This window comes from Equus przewalskii, chromosome 11 (assembly GCF_037783145.1).
Source record: "Equus przewalskii isolate Varuska chromosome 11, EquPr2, whole genome shotgun sequence".
Lineage (NCBI taxonomy): Eukaryota > Metazoa > Chordata > Mammalia > Perissodactyla > Equidae > Equus > Equus przewalskii.
This window is the reverse complement of record NC_091841.1, coordinates 18,268,995-18,285,389: the sequence shown is the minus strand read 5'-3', so window position 1 is coordinate 18,285,389 and position 16,395 is coordinate 18,268,995. Positions and strand designations below refer to the sequence as shown.

General features: G+C 38.7%; 1 long non-coding RNA gene across 1 annotated transcript in view; it reads left to right on the top strand.

The window, feature by feature from the left end:
- Nucleotides 1–16,395, top strand: part of LOC139074354 (uncharacterized) — a 75,393-nt gene that overhangs the window by 34,148 nt on the left and 24,850 nt on the right. The window contains exon 2 of the long non-coding RNA XR_011523877.1: nucleotides 16,081–16,147. This is a non-coding gene — a long non-coding RNA (uncharacterized lncRNA). The remainder of the gene's footprint in view (nucleotides 1–16,080; nucleotides 16,148–16,395) is intronic.

Genomic DNA, 16,395 nt, shown 5'->3' with positions numbered 1-16,395 from the left:
GCAATTAGGAGATGCAACCTAAGGATTATAGGTATACCAGAGGGAGAAGAGAGGGAGAAGGGGGCAGAAAGCCTATTGAAAGAAATAATGGCTGAGAACTTCCCAAACCTGGGGAGGGAGATGAAACTTCATGTGACAGAAGCCAGTGGATCTCCAAACTTTATCAATTCAAGTAGACCAAACCCAAGTCATATAGTAGTGAAGCTAGCAAAAGTCAACGGCAAGGAGAGAATACTAAGGGCAGCCAGGCAGAAGAAATTAACCTACAAGGGAACCCCCATCAGGCTTTCAGCAGACTTCTCAGCAGAAACTTTACAGGCTAGAAGAGAGTGGAATGATATATTCAAAAATCTGAAGGACAAAAACCTGCAGCCGAGAATTCTCTACCCAGTGAAAATATCCTTCAAATACGATGGAGAAATAAAAACTTTCCCAGATAAACAAAAATTAAGGGAGTTCATTGCCACCAAACCTCCTATTCAAGAAATGCTCAGGAAAACCCTCATTCCTGAAAAATCAAAAAAAGGAAAGGGACTACCAAACCAAGAGCAAAGGAGATAAGTAGAAGGACAACAACAGAGAGTAGCAGCTCTACATCAGAACAGACTAAACCATGGGACGAGAAACAAAGGAAATTGAAGAGAACTGGAAAACAAGAGATAAAATGGCAGTGGTAGGCCCCCACATTTCAATAATCACTCTAAATGTAAATGGATTGAACTCTCCAATCAAAAGACACAGAGTGGCAGGATGGATCAAAGAACAAGACCCAACAATATGCTGCCTCCAGGAAACACACCTCAGCCTCAAAGACAAACACAGACTCAGAGTGAAGGGACGGAGGACAATACTCCAAGGTAATAATGAACAAAAGAAAGCAGGTGTTGCTATACTAATATCAGACAAAGTAGACTTCAAAGTAAAACAGGTAAAGAAAGACAAAGGAGGGACAGTATATAATGATAAAAGGGACTCTCCACCAAGAAGACATAACACTTGTAAATATATACGCACCCAACACAGGAGCACCAAAATTTGTAAAGCAACTCTTAACAGAACTAAAAGAAGACATCAACAACAATACAATAATAGTAGGGGACCTCAACACACCATTAACACCAATGGACAGAACATCCAGACAGAAAATCAACAAGGAAATAATAGAATTAAATGAAAAATTAGACCAGATGGACTTAATAGATATATATAGAACACTTCATCCCAAAACAGCAGGCTACACATTCTTCTCAAGTGCGCATGGAACATTCTCAAGAATAGACCATATTCTGGGAAACAAAGCAAACATCAATAAATACAGGAGAGTTGAAATAATATCAGGAATCTTTTCTGATCACAATGCTATGAAACTAGAAATCAACTACAAGAATAAAGCAGAGAAAGGTGCAAAAATGTGGAGACTAAACAACACACTACTGAACAAACAATGGATTATTGAAGAAATCAAAGAAGAAATCAAATATTATCTGGAGACAAATGAAAATGAGAACACGTCATACCAAATCATTTGGGATGCAGCAAAAGCAGTCCTAAGAGGGAAATTCATTGCAATACAGGCTCACCTCACAAAACAAGAGAAAGCTCACATAAGCAACCTCAAACGACACCTAACAGAATTAGAAAAAGAACAAACAAAGCCCAGAGTCAGTAGAAGGCGGGAAATAATAAAAATAAGAACAGAAATAAACGATATTGAAACTAAAAAGACAATAGAAAGGATCAATGAAACAAAGAGCTGGTTCTTCGAAAAAATTAACAAAATCGACAAACCCTAGGCCAGACTCACCAAGAAAAGAAGAGAGAAGTCTCAAATAAATAAAATTAGGAATGAGAGAGGAGAAATCACAACAGATACCAAAGAAATACAAGGGATCATAAGAGAATACTATGAAAAACTATATGCCAACAAATTGAACAACCTAGAATAAATGGACAAATTCCTGGACTCTTACAACCTCCCCAAACTGAATCAGGAAGAAATGGAGAATCTGAATAGGCCAATCACAAGTAAAGAAATAGAAACAGTAATCGAAAAGCTCCCCAAAAATAAGAGTCCAGGACCAGACGGCTTCTCTGGAGAATTCTACCAAACATCCAAAGAAGACTTAATACCTATCCTTCTCAAACTATTCCAGAAAATTGAGGAAGATGGAGTACTCCCCAACACCTTCTATAAAGCCAACATCACTCTGATCCCCAAACCTGACAAGGACAACACAAAGAAGGAGAACTACAGGCCAATATCACTGATGAACATAGATGCAAAAATCCTCAACAAAATTCTGGCAAACCAAATACAGCAATACGTAAAAAAGATTATACACCATGATCAAGTGGGATTTATACCAGGCACACAGGGATAGTTCAACATCCTCAAGTCAATCAACGTGATACACTACATCAACAAAATGAGAAACAAAAACCACATGATCATCTCAATAGATGCAGAGAAAGCATTCGACAAGATCCAACACCCATTTATGATAAAAACCCTCAATAAAGTGGGTATAGAAGGAAAGTACCTCAACATAATAAAGGCCATATATGACAAACCCACAGCCAACATCATACTCAATGGACAAAAACTGAAAGCCATCCCTGTGAGGACAGGAACAAGGCAAGGGTGCCCGCTTTCACCAATCGTATTTGACATAGTACTGGAGGTGTTAGCCAGAGCAATTCGGCAGGAAAAAGAAATAAAAGGAATCCAAATAGGCAATGAAGAAGTAAAACTCTCGCTGTTTGCAGTTGACATGATCATATATATACAAAACCCAAAAGAATCCATAGGAAAAATATTAGAAGTAATCAACAGCTACAGCAAAGTTGCAGGGTATAAAATCAACATACGTAAATCAGTAGCATTTCTATACACAAACAATGAACCAACAGAAAAAGAACTGAAGAACTCAATCCCATTCACAATCGCAACGAAAAGAATAAAATACCTTGGGATAAATTTAACCAAGGAAGTGAAAGATTTATACAATGAAAACTACAAGACTTTCTTGAAAGAAATTGACGACGACATAAAGAGATGGACAGACATTCCATGCAAATGGATTGGAAGAATAAACATAGTTAAAATGTCCATACTACCTAAAGCAATCTACAGATTCAACGCTATCCCAATCAGAATACCAAGGGCATTCTTTACAGAAATTGAACAAAGAATCCTAAAATTCTTATGGGGCAGCAAAAGACTGCGAATTGCCAAAACAATCCTGAGTAAGAAAAACAAAGCGAGAGGCATCACAATCCCCAATTTCAAAACATACTACAAAGCTACAGTGATCAAAACAGCATGGTACTGGTACAAAAACAGGTCCACAGATCAATGGAACAGAATTGAAAGCCCAGAGATAAAACCTCACATCTATGGACAGCTAATCTTCGACAAAGGAGCAGAGGGCCTACAATGGAGAAAAGAAAGTCTTTTCAACAAATGGTGCTGGGAAAACTGGACAGCCACATGTAAACGAATGAAGATCGATCATTCTTTCTCACCAGTCACAAAAATAAACTCAAAATGGATCAAAGACTTAAAGATTAGGTCTGAAACAATAAGTCTTCTAGAAGAGAATATAGGCAGTACACTCTTTGACATCAGTTTCAAAAGAATCTTTTCGGACACTATAACTCCTCAGATGAGGGAAACAATAGAAAGAATAAACAAATGGGACTTCATCAGACTAAAGAGTTTCTTCAAAGCAAAGGAAAACAGGATTGAAACAAAAAAACAGCCCACTAATTGGGAAAAAATATTTACAAGCTACTTATCCGACAAAGGATTAATCTCCATAATATACAAAGAACTCACACAACTTAACAACAAAAAAACAAACAACTCGATCAAAAAATGGGCAGAGGACATGAACAGACATTTCTCCAAAGAAGATATAAGTATGGCCAACAGACACATGAAAAGATGTTCATCATCCCTAATCATCAGGGAAATGCAAATCAAAACTACACTAAGATATCACCTTACACCCGTTAGATTGGCAAAAATATCCAAAACCAAAAGTGACAAATGTTGGAGAGGTTGTGGAGAAAAAGGAACCCTCATACACTGTTGGTGGGAATGCAAACTCGTGCAGCCACTATGGAAAACAGTATGGAGATTTCTCAAAAAGTTAAAAATTGAAATACCCTATGACCCAGCCATCCCACTACTGGGTATCTACCCTAAGAACCTGAAATCAGCAATCCCAAGAATCCCATGCACCCCTATGTTCATTGCAGCATTATTTACAATAGCCAAGACATGGAATCAACCTAAATGCCCAGAACCTGACGACTGGATACAGAAGATATGGTATATATACACAATGGAATACTACTCAGCCATAAAAAAGGACCAAATTGTTCCATTCGCATCAACATGGGTGGACCTTGAGGGTATTATGTTAAGCGAAATAAACCAGACAGAGAAAGACAAACTCTATATGACCCCACTTATAGGTGGAAGTTAACGTATAGACATGGAGAACCGATCGGTGGTTACCAGGGAAAAGGGGGGGTGGGGGGAGGGCACAAAGGGTGAAGTGGTGTACCCACAACATTACTAACAATAATGTACAACTGAAATCTCACAAGCTTGTAATCTACCATAATCTTAATAAAAAAAAATCTAAAAAAAAAAAATATGTATATATATATATATATATATATATATATATATATGATATATATATAAATTCAATGTATGTTGAAATGTCAGTACATTGTCTGGCACTGGTCAGATTTCAAGAGCTACTGCATTCACTTCCTAACTGTTCTCTTTGCTTCTCCTCTTCTTTCTCATCAGCACCTTTGACTTGAAGTTCTATCTACATGGAATTCCCTGGATATTTGCATGAGGGACACTTTTTATCATTCAAGTAACCTTATATCCAAGCCAATCCATTGTCACCTTGTCCCATATTCTAGGGAGTTTCTTTATATACAAATCTTCTAGCTCACCAATTCTCTCTTCAGAAGTTGTTAATTTCTCTGAACAAAATTAAATGAAATTGAATTGGCTTTTCTCTATAATGACTCCTCTCAGTATATGACTTTGTTTATTAGCCAATCTCTAACCTTTATCCTCTCCTATCTTCTGCCTCATACATTCTCTTGTGGTTCCTGCTAGGACTCAGTTAATCTCATTTAGCTTTGTTGGCTCATTTTTCTCCCCTCCAACTCTACAGTGGCAATGTCCTTAAGATTCTCAGTCAAATCAAGTCTCTTCCTCTAATCTTTTTCTGGGTGACCTCTGTGGGCAGTATGCCCAAGCAGGTATGTTTTGTCCTTATTTCCCCTCCAAGGTCCAGAAGTGCATTTCCTGCAATTACCTGCTAGACATCTCTCCTGAGGTTTTCTTTCAATATTGTAAACTCAGGATGTTGAAAAACAACTCTTCAGTTTTGCTTCATCTTCTACTTTTCCTCCCTTGGTTAATGTCACCACCTACAACTCAAACGGTGGTTTGTATTTGGGTTTCCTCAACGTTTAATGACTTTCCATGTTCCATGGACCCAGCCAATACAGTGTGTCTTCATTTATTATTTTCCATTTTCATATTTGTACCACCAGTCGAACTCAGGTTCCTTTTCTCTCTCACCCAGGTTGTTACAATAGTCACGTCTCTGGTCTCCCCTCCTCCATGCCACTCACTCTTCCAATCTTCCCTTTGTGGCTTCAAGAAATGTCCTTCTAGAGCCCAATTCCAATTACGCTGCTGTCCAGCTCAGAGATTCTCTCTGGACCCATGTAGTTTACTTAATCGAGCAAATACTTCCCAGCCTGGCATTTTAGATTTTTTTCAATGTGAAGCCCAATTTAAATTCCCAGGCTTCTCTTGCATTAATTATTTAATTGCTCATTAAGATATTTAGAGCACCCAGTCAATGTGCTACAATGGACTAAGGCTGGTGGTAAACCAGTGAGTAACAGCATACTGCCCTCATGCAGTGTTCAGTCTAGTGTGTATACAGGCAGAAATAAGTTGTATCAGTGAGGTACACAGGGCACAAGAGCATGTTAAGGGAGAATTAACCTGGGTGGTTGAATCAGGGAAGAGTTCCAGGAAAAACATGGCTCATACAAATAACAAAATTATTTTTGAATTCTTCTGAAAAGCTGAGGTGTAAAACACTCTTGAGTTTCTCCCTATCCATCTAAATACTGTATTTTGAATAGGTGAGTAATCAATAATCTCTAGTCATGATATATGGGGAAAGACTTAAGACAAGAATAAGAATTGAGAAAATGTGGGATTGTACCCAAGGTTTTCACTAATCACCAGATGACCTTCTAGGGTTTTAACCTCCTCCTTGGTAAAATATGAAGAGCAATCCTTTTTTTTTTTTTTGGCTGAGATTAAAAGAGTAACATGAGAGAAAGGATGAGAAAATATCATGAATAGATATAAGATCCCGTTCCCTCTCTATCACAGATATGGCTTAGACAGAGAGAATCTGGAAAGTCCCTCCCATAAATGTTGTAGAGACTGACTCTCAGATTATTATGGTTTTCTCTTTCTTTAGGGCATGTCTACCTAACTGACCCACTGATAAATTATTTCCATATACCATTCAGAAATTGCAGCAGAGAGAAAAATACTATATTCATTTTGCTCATGAATCACTGTTTTTTCTGCAAAAAGCAGAGTTTACTTGATTTGCTTTCAGATCTATTTCCCATCTATTTACTCCATTCACGAGTCATCAAAGTTATATCAATTTCAACAAGTGCAAATTTTATTTCTGGAGACAAATTTTATAGAGAGCTGTCTACAAATTTGAACCAATTGGAAAACAGCGATTTCTTAAAAAGCAGCACAAGGTGCGGCTGATCTGAAATATTCCACATACCAGCACCAAAGCAACTGACATTTGCCTCCAGGAAAGAGTCGACTTTTCCTCTGACTTTCTCAGGACAGGGGAGGGAGGGTGGAAAGGTCCATTACCTGAATCTCACAATGATGTAAGAAACCATCTCTGCTTTATTTCTGTGATAAAGATTTCTGAGTAAATCCAGAAACATTTCATCTATCTAGTGCTGGTGGTTAAAGGGCAGAATAGTGTGCCTAAAGAAATATTTTTGTAAAATGAAACTTGTCGTGTATAATGATAATATAGTATTCATTTTAGCCATTTTGAGTGACAGACATATTTCTAATATGAATCCAGATCCAACCCCCTGTTGTTTAATCTACTTAAGCCTCAGTTTGCTCAAATGGAATGACAGTAGATAAGACTAGGTGATTCTTAGATTCTTCCGATATAATGATGCCGTGATTTATGGTCTACTTCCCTATCTTCTTAGCAACTTAACAATTAAACATGTTTCTTAATGTTTGTGGGTCCTCATTTTGATTATGGAAAGACTGTGCCTAATATTAGTAACAGCCGCCAATTAGAGAGCATTTCCGATATGTCAGGCTGCATTCAGCACAACACATGAATATCACATATAATCCTAACAACATCCCTATTGGGTTGAAGCCATCATCTATCTCCATTTTACAACTGAAGAAACTGAGGTTATAGATATTAGCTAACTTGTTCGAAGTGACCCAGCTAACTAGTGGTTGAGTTCCCACAGAAGGCAGTTGTTAGAGCAGCAGTTCTTAATCCCGGCTGCAAGTTGGAATCACCTGTGGGGATTTCAAACCAGTGCTAATGTCCGGATGCCACCACAGATGAATTAAATCAGAACATCTAGAGAGGGTGGCTTGGCAGCAGTGTTTTCTAAAAGCTCTCTTGATGGCTAAATGACAGCCAGAATTGAGAAGCTGGAATGACTACTCTGGAGCCTGCATGATTTAGTACTGTGCTGTGATTTCTTCCACTCATCAGCTTATGAACATTGGCTTAGGTAATTAACCTCTTAGAACATCAATCTTGGCTGTCAAACATGAGTGGTATAATCCTGCATCTCATGAGCATTATATGAGACAGTCACCTAAATGGGCCATTTCTGACCTTCACACTTGGCAGGCTCTCATCTAATGTGAGTTCCCGTCTGCCTTCCTTATCACTTGCTGTCAGTAGTTTATTCTCAGGACTCTGGGATCCAACTCCAGCATTCCCTTCTTTCTCTTATAAATTGGCCACTTCTAAGTCACTAGAGGCTAGGGAACCAGATAACCAGGAATATATTTATTTTCCAGTTAAATGAAACTTCTCACATAAAATGGCAACTTCTAACCATTTTGGGGACAGACATATTTCTAATATGAATCCAGATCCAACCTAACGTTATTTAATCCACTTAAGCCTCAATTTGCTCAAACAGAAACAGGATAGATAAGACTAGGTGATTCTAAGATTCTGCCAATTCAGTACAAAACCAGCACATTCAGGATAAACAAATAGGTTCTGAGTCAGTGCCTTTGAGTTTCCCTAAGATAGTCTGGCTTGAATGCAAGGATTTGGCTTAGGCAAAGGCTCAGAGGCATTCACACCGGAGCCTGAATATATAGTCACCAAAACCTACAATGTCATAGAAAAAGCAGAGATCTATTTAACTCCTAATGTTAGAGATGAGAACACTAGGGGCCAGAGATAACATGGGATTTGCTCAAGGTCACATTGTGAGCATTAACAGAGCCAGGGCTAGAAGCCACTCTTAGCAGTCCTGTACTGTTATCTTAGTTTGTTCATTTATTCATTCAACAAACACTTATTGAAGTCCTGCTATGTGCCTGGTACTCTGCTAGGTGCCGCACTGCAGAGGTACATGCAACTGTGTGCCTGCCCTCCTGCAGCTTATGTTAGAGGGGATAAGACCAACAGCCATCACTGCCCTGGCTTTTTCCAGCAATCTAGGTTTTGCAAAACTTGACTCTTGAACAGAGCCATCTGATCTTCCTTATGCATTCTTCTCTTTCTCTTAAAATTTATCTATTTTCCTGCAATTTGTACTTAATTTCTTCATAGCCCAAACCTTGCAGAACTAATCAGGCTTGCTGGATTCCCCTAGTTTCCCAGAGATAAATGTCCAGACCACTTCTAAGAATATTCCCTCTCATGCTTTTACAGGCATTTCTTCATTTGTAAAGACAATCTTTCTTATGTGAGGGGGCTCCTTAATGGGGTGCCAGAGATTGAGCTAAATCATTTATTGGGGTAAGGAAAATACTAGAACTTCTTAAATAAAAATAAACCTTTTTCTCAAAAAATTCTAATTTTAACATATATATTATAATGTTATATTACACGCATATATATATAATATCTTCATTTTTAGTATGCTTACATTTATTTGTGGGGTTTTACAAACATGTTTTATTGATATGAGTGCACAAACAAATTTGGAGACCGCTGCCTCAGGGAAATGACTTTCAAGAATCCCATCATAGTCTCTCAACATCTGTGCTCTGAGATGACTCATCACAAATTTGTGCTTCAGGTGGTTCCACTTTGACTTCTTAAATATGGACACGTGTGTATGTCATGATGCAAAAATGAACTCTGAGCCTAGAAAGATGAAGTTGTTAGAGAAATTCAGAAGTCAAGAAATTAATAAATTAGCCTGCTATTAGATTCAGGAGCCTGTTTGAGAAGAAGAGTGGGAGATGTCGTCTGACCTCAAGCTAAGTTTACTTCCTATTTCCCACACATATCGCATTCTTTCTCACTTCCCTGCTTTTTGCAGAAGAGGTTTTCTCAGCCTAGAATGCTCTCCTTGTGCCTGTCAGAATCTTGCAATGTGGAGTGGAAAGAGTATGACCTGAGGAGTCAGGCATGTTTGGGTTCCAAACCTTCTTTAACAGTTATGAGCAGCATGATTCTTGGTAAGTTATCAGTAGCTTGTACTTCAGTTCTTCATCTGATAAGCAAGGATAATAACACCTTACTCATGGAGCTGTTATGCAACTTAAATACATGTACGGCCTGGCTATCCTTTGCACCAAACAAATGTTTGTTTCCTTTCTTGTTTCCAAAAGCTCCTTTTCAAGGAATAAAGCAAGTTAGCTTTTCAAGAAAAAATTAATATATAAAATTCTGCCATTCGGGGCCAGCCCCATGGCTGAGTGGTTGAGTTCGTGCACTCCGCTTCAGTGGCCCAGGGTTTCTCCAGTTCGAATCCTGGCCGCAGACATGGCACTGCTCATCAAGCCATGCTAAGGCGGCATCTCACATGCCACAACTAGAAGACCCACAACTAAAAATACGTAAGGATGTGCTGGGGGGCTATGGGAGAAGAAGGAAAAATAAAAGCTTTAAAAAAAATTCTGCAATTAACATTGATGTTAATTCTCCACAAACCTTCTCTAGTTGTTCTGATCAGAATTAAATGCCTCTTTCTGCTCAAAAAAACACATGCTTGTGCCTCTCCTTGACATCAATGTCATTCTGTCATAGAGTATGTTTAGATATTTGAATGACAGTCACCTCCAGTGGATGACATTTTCCAAGGACAGGGACCAGATGCATTTGCCGTTGTGCCCACAATGCATTGTGCTCCTCATAGAAGACCATGCTCAGAGATCCCTACTTTATTCACCAATGATTCACTAAATTCCCTGCTTTTTGCCAGCTGCTAGTTGTCATTTCTAGGGAAATTCACATGTTCTTAATCCTCGTATAGTAAGATGTAGTGTCTGCTCTAAGAATTCATGTTTTGATGTATTGATAAATGTTGGTTGAAAAATGAATGAAAGAAAAAGGTGTCTGAGAACAGAACTTCAGTTACTCAACTTGTGTAGGTAAAATTGGGCAAAGTGTAGCAACTGTCATGAATCAAATATTTACCATATACTAGGGTGTTTTACACATTAACTTGTTTAGCCCTCCTCAGAATATTTCCATGAAAAAAATTATGCCATTTTATAGACAAGAGAATTTTGGGCCCAGTGAATTTTGGTAAATTGACGGTCTTAGACACTAATGAGTAGTCTGCCAAGAAATGTCAGGCAGCTGCTGACACCAATCTCTTTATCAAGAGGGAAGAAAAAATTCTGAGCCTTCCCTTTAAGCCATTGCCAGGATGCCTGCTTACCTGAGAAACTGTGAGAGAAAAGGAAATGAATACGGTAATAGGCCAGCCATTGCCAAAATGCCACAGCGTTAGCCAAGCCAGGGCTTCCCACATCAAGATCCCGGCTTGATGAAGGAAAAAGAACCTCAGGTTGGCATAGAACATGTTCATAGCCTCCAATGTCCTCTGCAATTTTTGGAAATCTTCCACCAGCTGGGACTGTGAGATAAATATTCAAGGAAGGAATTAGGTCCTTCAGGGAAAAGGGAACACATATGAACATAATGAAGAAACTTATGAATGACTTAATTTTATGAACAGACATTTGTTAATATTAATAAATTTAACTGGGCAGAAGTAAAAACAGAAAAAACAATGAACAAACAAAATCTTTGAAAAAGTTATGATACTTTCTTTTTCTCTGGAGAAGAGAAAGATGAGTAGTGATTTGTAAACATTCCTCAAACAGCTATAGGATTCAGTTAGAATTAGTTTCTTTTTCTGAGTGGGTGATGGTCGGTAAAGAGAGACATAAGTATAATGGTTGTCTTTTAAACTATCAGTGTTATTTCAGGTGTCAATTGATCTCTGGTTATGTTTTGGGGAACTCTGTTGTCTATATGGATCTGTGTTACTGCAGTTAGTGTTACAGTTTAAAGAGTGTTTTCAATGTCATCACCTGTTTATGTGTGCAAAGGGCTCTTGTCTAGAAGATGATGAACAAGACAAATATAATTCACTTAGATTAGTTCAAAGTATGACTTTCCTGTGAGCTGCTTAATTGGGCTCCAGAAACAAGGCAGGATCTGCAGTGACTTTAGTGTCTGTCTGCTGGTTGAGGGGAATTCCTTCTGTGTACATGTATTGTGCATATGTGCATGTATGTATGTATAAGGCAAGGATTGATTTCCAAACTTGTCACATTTTACTGGAGAGTCAGTGAAAAGGCTGAGAAGAAATCTCTCTTAGCTTAATGGCTTTAATGGGTTTAAAATCAAGACACCTGGGCCTGCCCAGTGGCGCAGCAGTTAAGTTCACACATTCCACTTCAGCAGCTTGGGGTTTGCCAGTTTGGATCCCGGATGCAGACCTATGCGCTGCTTGTCAAGCCATGCTCTGGTAAGCGTCCCACACATAAAGTACAGGAAGATGGGCACGGATGTTAGCTCAGGGCCATTCTTCCTCAGCAAAAAGAGGAGGATTGGTGGCAGATGTCAGCTCAGGGCTAATCTTCCTCCAAAAAGAAAAAAAAATCAAGAGAGTTGAGAAAATGATCAGGGTAAAAGAAAGAGAGCAGGATTGTTCAGATGTAAGTAAGGAGAGGAATTTGAAATAAAAAAGAGCTAAGAACATACTTCTAGAAGTCAAAATTTTATTACAACATTTACTAATGCAACTTTTAACCTACACACTGCCTGGGAAACCTCTGGATGGGCTCATCTCTCAAGCCCCCCTCCCCCTTGGAATTCTGATGGCCATCGATAATTTTAATAGGTCATGTCTAGAGTGCCTCCCAGCCTGGTCATCATTTCCCACTCATTTTTTGTACAGATGAGAGGGTCACCAAAGCTCGGAAAAGAGACAGGTCTGAAGTCATCAGCTAGTCAGTGACAGATGCTGGACTTAAAACTATACTTCCTGACTCACAGTTTTGTGCTCAAACAGTAATTCTCTCTCTCTCTCTATAAGTATATGGGTAAATAGAGATAAAAGATGTACCAAAGAAAGTTTATTTTCTTTCTTTAAAATTTAAAATTTTACCCCCTGATACCAACACTCTTTTAAATGATGAATGATTATCTCATAGCTCACAGTCATTGGTGGGATCTTCTTTTCCTTAGAGAAAAATTTCAGGAAAAATAATTAAGCTTTGCATCTTCTTCCCTTTTTAACCTGGAGGTCCTGGTCTAAATGATGGGAACATATATAGAGGTTTGTCAATTACTAGTGCCACCATTAGTTCATGCTATTGATAGTAGCTAAAATTAATTAGCATTTCCTATGTTCCAGACACTGTGCTTTAAATACCTTCATCTCTTTCAATAATCTCCCAATAATTCTTATGAGGTTGATGCAATTGTTGTTGCTATTTTATAGAGAGAGAAATGAACCACAGAGAGGTTTAGTAGTTGGCCTACACCCATAAACTTGTGGCAGGGCGGAGTTGTGTGTCTAAGCTGTACACCCTCAGAGCCAACTCTTCTAAGGACAGAGCTGTGCTTCCTGACGCACAACCTTGCAGGATGCGTGTGGACCTAAGGAGCCAACTTGAGTCTTTATCTCAGGTCTGCATCTAAACATTTTGGTGACCTCAGATTCCTCCTGTCCCTCTGGGAATTGGCTTCTTCATTTCTTAAAGCAGAAAAATAATCCTTAATCTATTTGCCTCACCATGATGTATGGATCAACACTTTGTACAAATTATTTCAAAAGAATTATACGAACGTAAGCTGTTTAAAAAAATACATTGCAAACAACTGAAATGCTCAATATTGGTTTAAATCCCTTTAAGCTTAATGTAAAACCATCCTCATGAATTTTTAGTCTTCTAGAGACCCCGTCCTTTGGGAGACAGTATTTCAGATAACCAAAGTTTTAGAGAAAGAATGAGTGGCACACGGCCTTGGGAATACCTAAGGAATTGGACCAGATAGAAGTGACACGGAGTCCCAGTTCTTTAACACACCAACTGTGGGAATTTCTGAAACTAATGTTTTCTCCCTGAAGTATAATTTCCCCAAATGTGAAAAGAGCCATAGTCAAGATATTAACATGTTTCTTTCAATAGCTATTTATAGAGTTCTTAAGGCATGACTGATCTTGGGCAGGTGGATCTTGAGGACACAGATAAACAAAATAGACATATTCTCTGCTCTCATGGAACTTAGTTTCACAGGGATTATAGATAGAGACATCAAACAAAGAAATACAAGCAGTTCTGGAAAAATCATATAGGCATAAATTGCCTGACATGAAGTAAGTGCTTAGAGACGTGGAATTACTGTTGGGTACAAGACCAAAACTTCCGTTCCTTTCTTTCACAGCACTTTAAGAGTTCTGAGTGTCTAGGGAGGATGAAGTTGTTTTTGCAATATACAGAATCCACTCATTCCTGCTACTGTAGGCCCACCTAGGCATGATGTCTTGTTTTCACAGAAAATGATAAGTTGGCCCTGAAATATACCTTGTCCCTATCCCTCTACATGCTCGTGAGTCCTTAGACCTTACATACATTTTTGTTCCTTTCCTGGCTGGGCACCCCTGAGGTGAGCTCTCTGGTGAGCAATGGCATGAGGTACAAGTACACAAAGTCATGCTTCAAGTGCTTGACTCTGAAGATATCCTATAAATCATAGAGAATTATTAGAATTATTAGAGGCTTAAAAGACTGTGGATATGCCTTTATCATCTCATCCTGTGCCCATCTTTGGAAGCAGTGCCAACTCTGTTATAGAGAATTTGCTTCCAACCCCAGGCTGATGCTTCAAGTTGGTCAAAATTACCCTTAGTAACCATCTCTGAAAACCTCATTCTGGAGATCCACCTACTGAGTTCACTGCTTCGCTAGTCAAGTCCAATGTTGCCAGGTTATCACCAAGCATTAGAAGAGATCACAGTGTATTTTACTGAGCAGCAGAAGAAAGCATTGGATTGAATTAATGCACCATGATGAATCTTCAATGCCCAACAACAGGCTTGGTGTGGAAGTTGCTCACACTCTCTGAGGCATGCAGCAACAAGACTGGCTATGCAAATCTTATCTCCCACCAAAGTCTCCCTCTTGGTTCTTGACCAAGGCCCAGAGAAATAAGACCCTTGAATTAAGTACTCTCTGAAGAAAGATAGGTCAAAGTTGATGATAGTAGCTTAAGACAAATTCATAAGAGATCATGCAAGCACAGCCCTTGAGCTCTGGATTGTCCAAAGCCACACTCTTGGCTAAATTTGTCACTGAAGGAGTCTAGTCACTTTTCCTAAAAAGCACCAGGGCAGTCTCTGCAGGGAATTGTGACAGCCAGGCACAGAACAGAGCTGGCCAACTGTATTTTCCATCTAAGGTCCTACATTAGGTGATAATTCCAAGTGGCTATGAGAAGCAGCGGTGGTTCCTATATTCTGCTTATATTTGGAAGTAAGAGATATCCTCTTCCCTCCCAGGGATTGAAACAGTTTTGGGGAAGGAGGATTCTCCAAGAGAAAGATTCTGTACTTCTTCCTATTATGGTATTGGGGACAGGGGCGATTAAAATTGAAATTAACCAAGGTTGTAACTTGAATACATGGAAGCCATGCACATTACTCTGGAGTGCTGGTATTGCACAGTACTAAGAAACTGGACCCTGGAGCAGCCTTCCTTCATCTAAAATCTGGCTTTGCCACTCACTAGCTGTGTAATCCTGGACAAGTCTCCTCTCCAGCTCCTGGTCTTATTTGCTGTTCTCCAACATGGGAGTGGTTATAATAGCAACTCAATTCCCATCATTTTTATAAGGATTAATTGAGTCAATTGGAATCTGCTTGTCATATAGTAAATTCTCAATGTGTAATGGCTATCTTTCTTATATTTATACCTCTAGTCTTAAGAACGCACTACTTACCTTCTCTTCAATACAGGAATTCAGAGATATTATTCCTATATCCCTACGCATAATGTGTGAGCTCTGAATTGGTGTATATAATGAATCCTCCATCTTCAAATCCAGTAGCAACTTTAGATATATCCAAGAATTACATATAAGCCTATTTATAAGAAGGTGTTCATATAGTGAATAAGGTTAATTAGAAGGGTGAAATATCATTCTTTAAACTCACTTCACCAAACTGGCTCCGGATTCAGTGAGGTAAAAAGGGCTTTGTATCTACTAGAACCAGTCCAGGCGCTGCAGTCCATTCTAATTCTGCACACTTTTTCTGACTCCTTTGGGCAGTGCTGAACTATATAATCCCAAAGATCATTTTTTAATTGTCACACTTTCTGAATATAAACCTTGGTTCCCGTAACCAGGAAGAGAGTCAGTTAGTGATTAAGAACAAGATTAAAGTATTTCATGGTGATTTATACTGAAAAATCCTGTTCTGTTTGTTGTTTAGGAGCATATTAGAATGGAAAATCCATCAGAATCAATCTGATGGATCAAGATCAGAGTATAGAAGAAAGGTAAGCTATTGCAATTTCATCTTACTCTGAGCAGTCATCCAGAGTGCTGGAACAGTGTGATGACAATAATATTCTTCCTGGTTCATTGTTTCTTCTAATCCCCAGCAAGATTCACAGATCAATATGATGACAACAGATAAAGACAAACTACAGAGTTTTCCAGAATAGCGAGCATTGACTTACTATGTGGAACTCTTTTCATTGTACTGAATAAGAAGTACAACAAAGGAATTTAGGTAGTCTTGAGA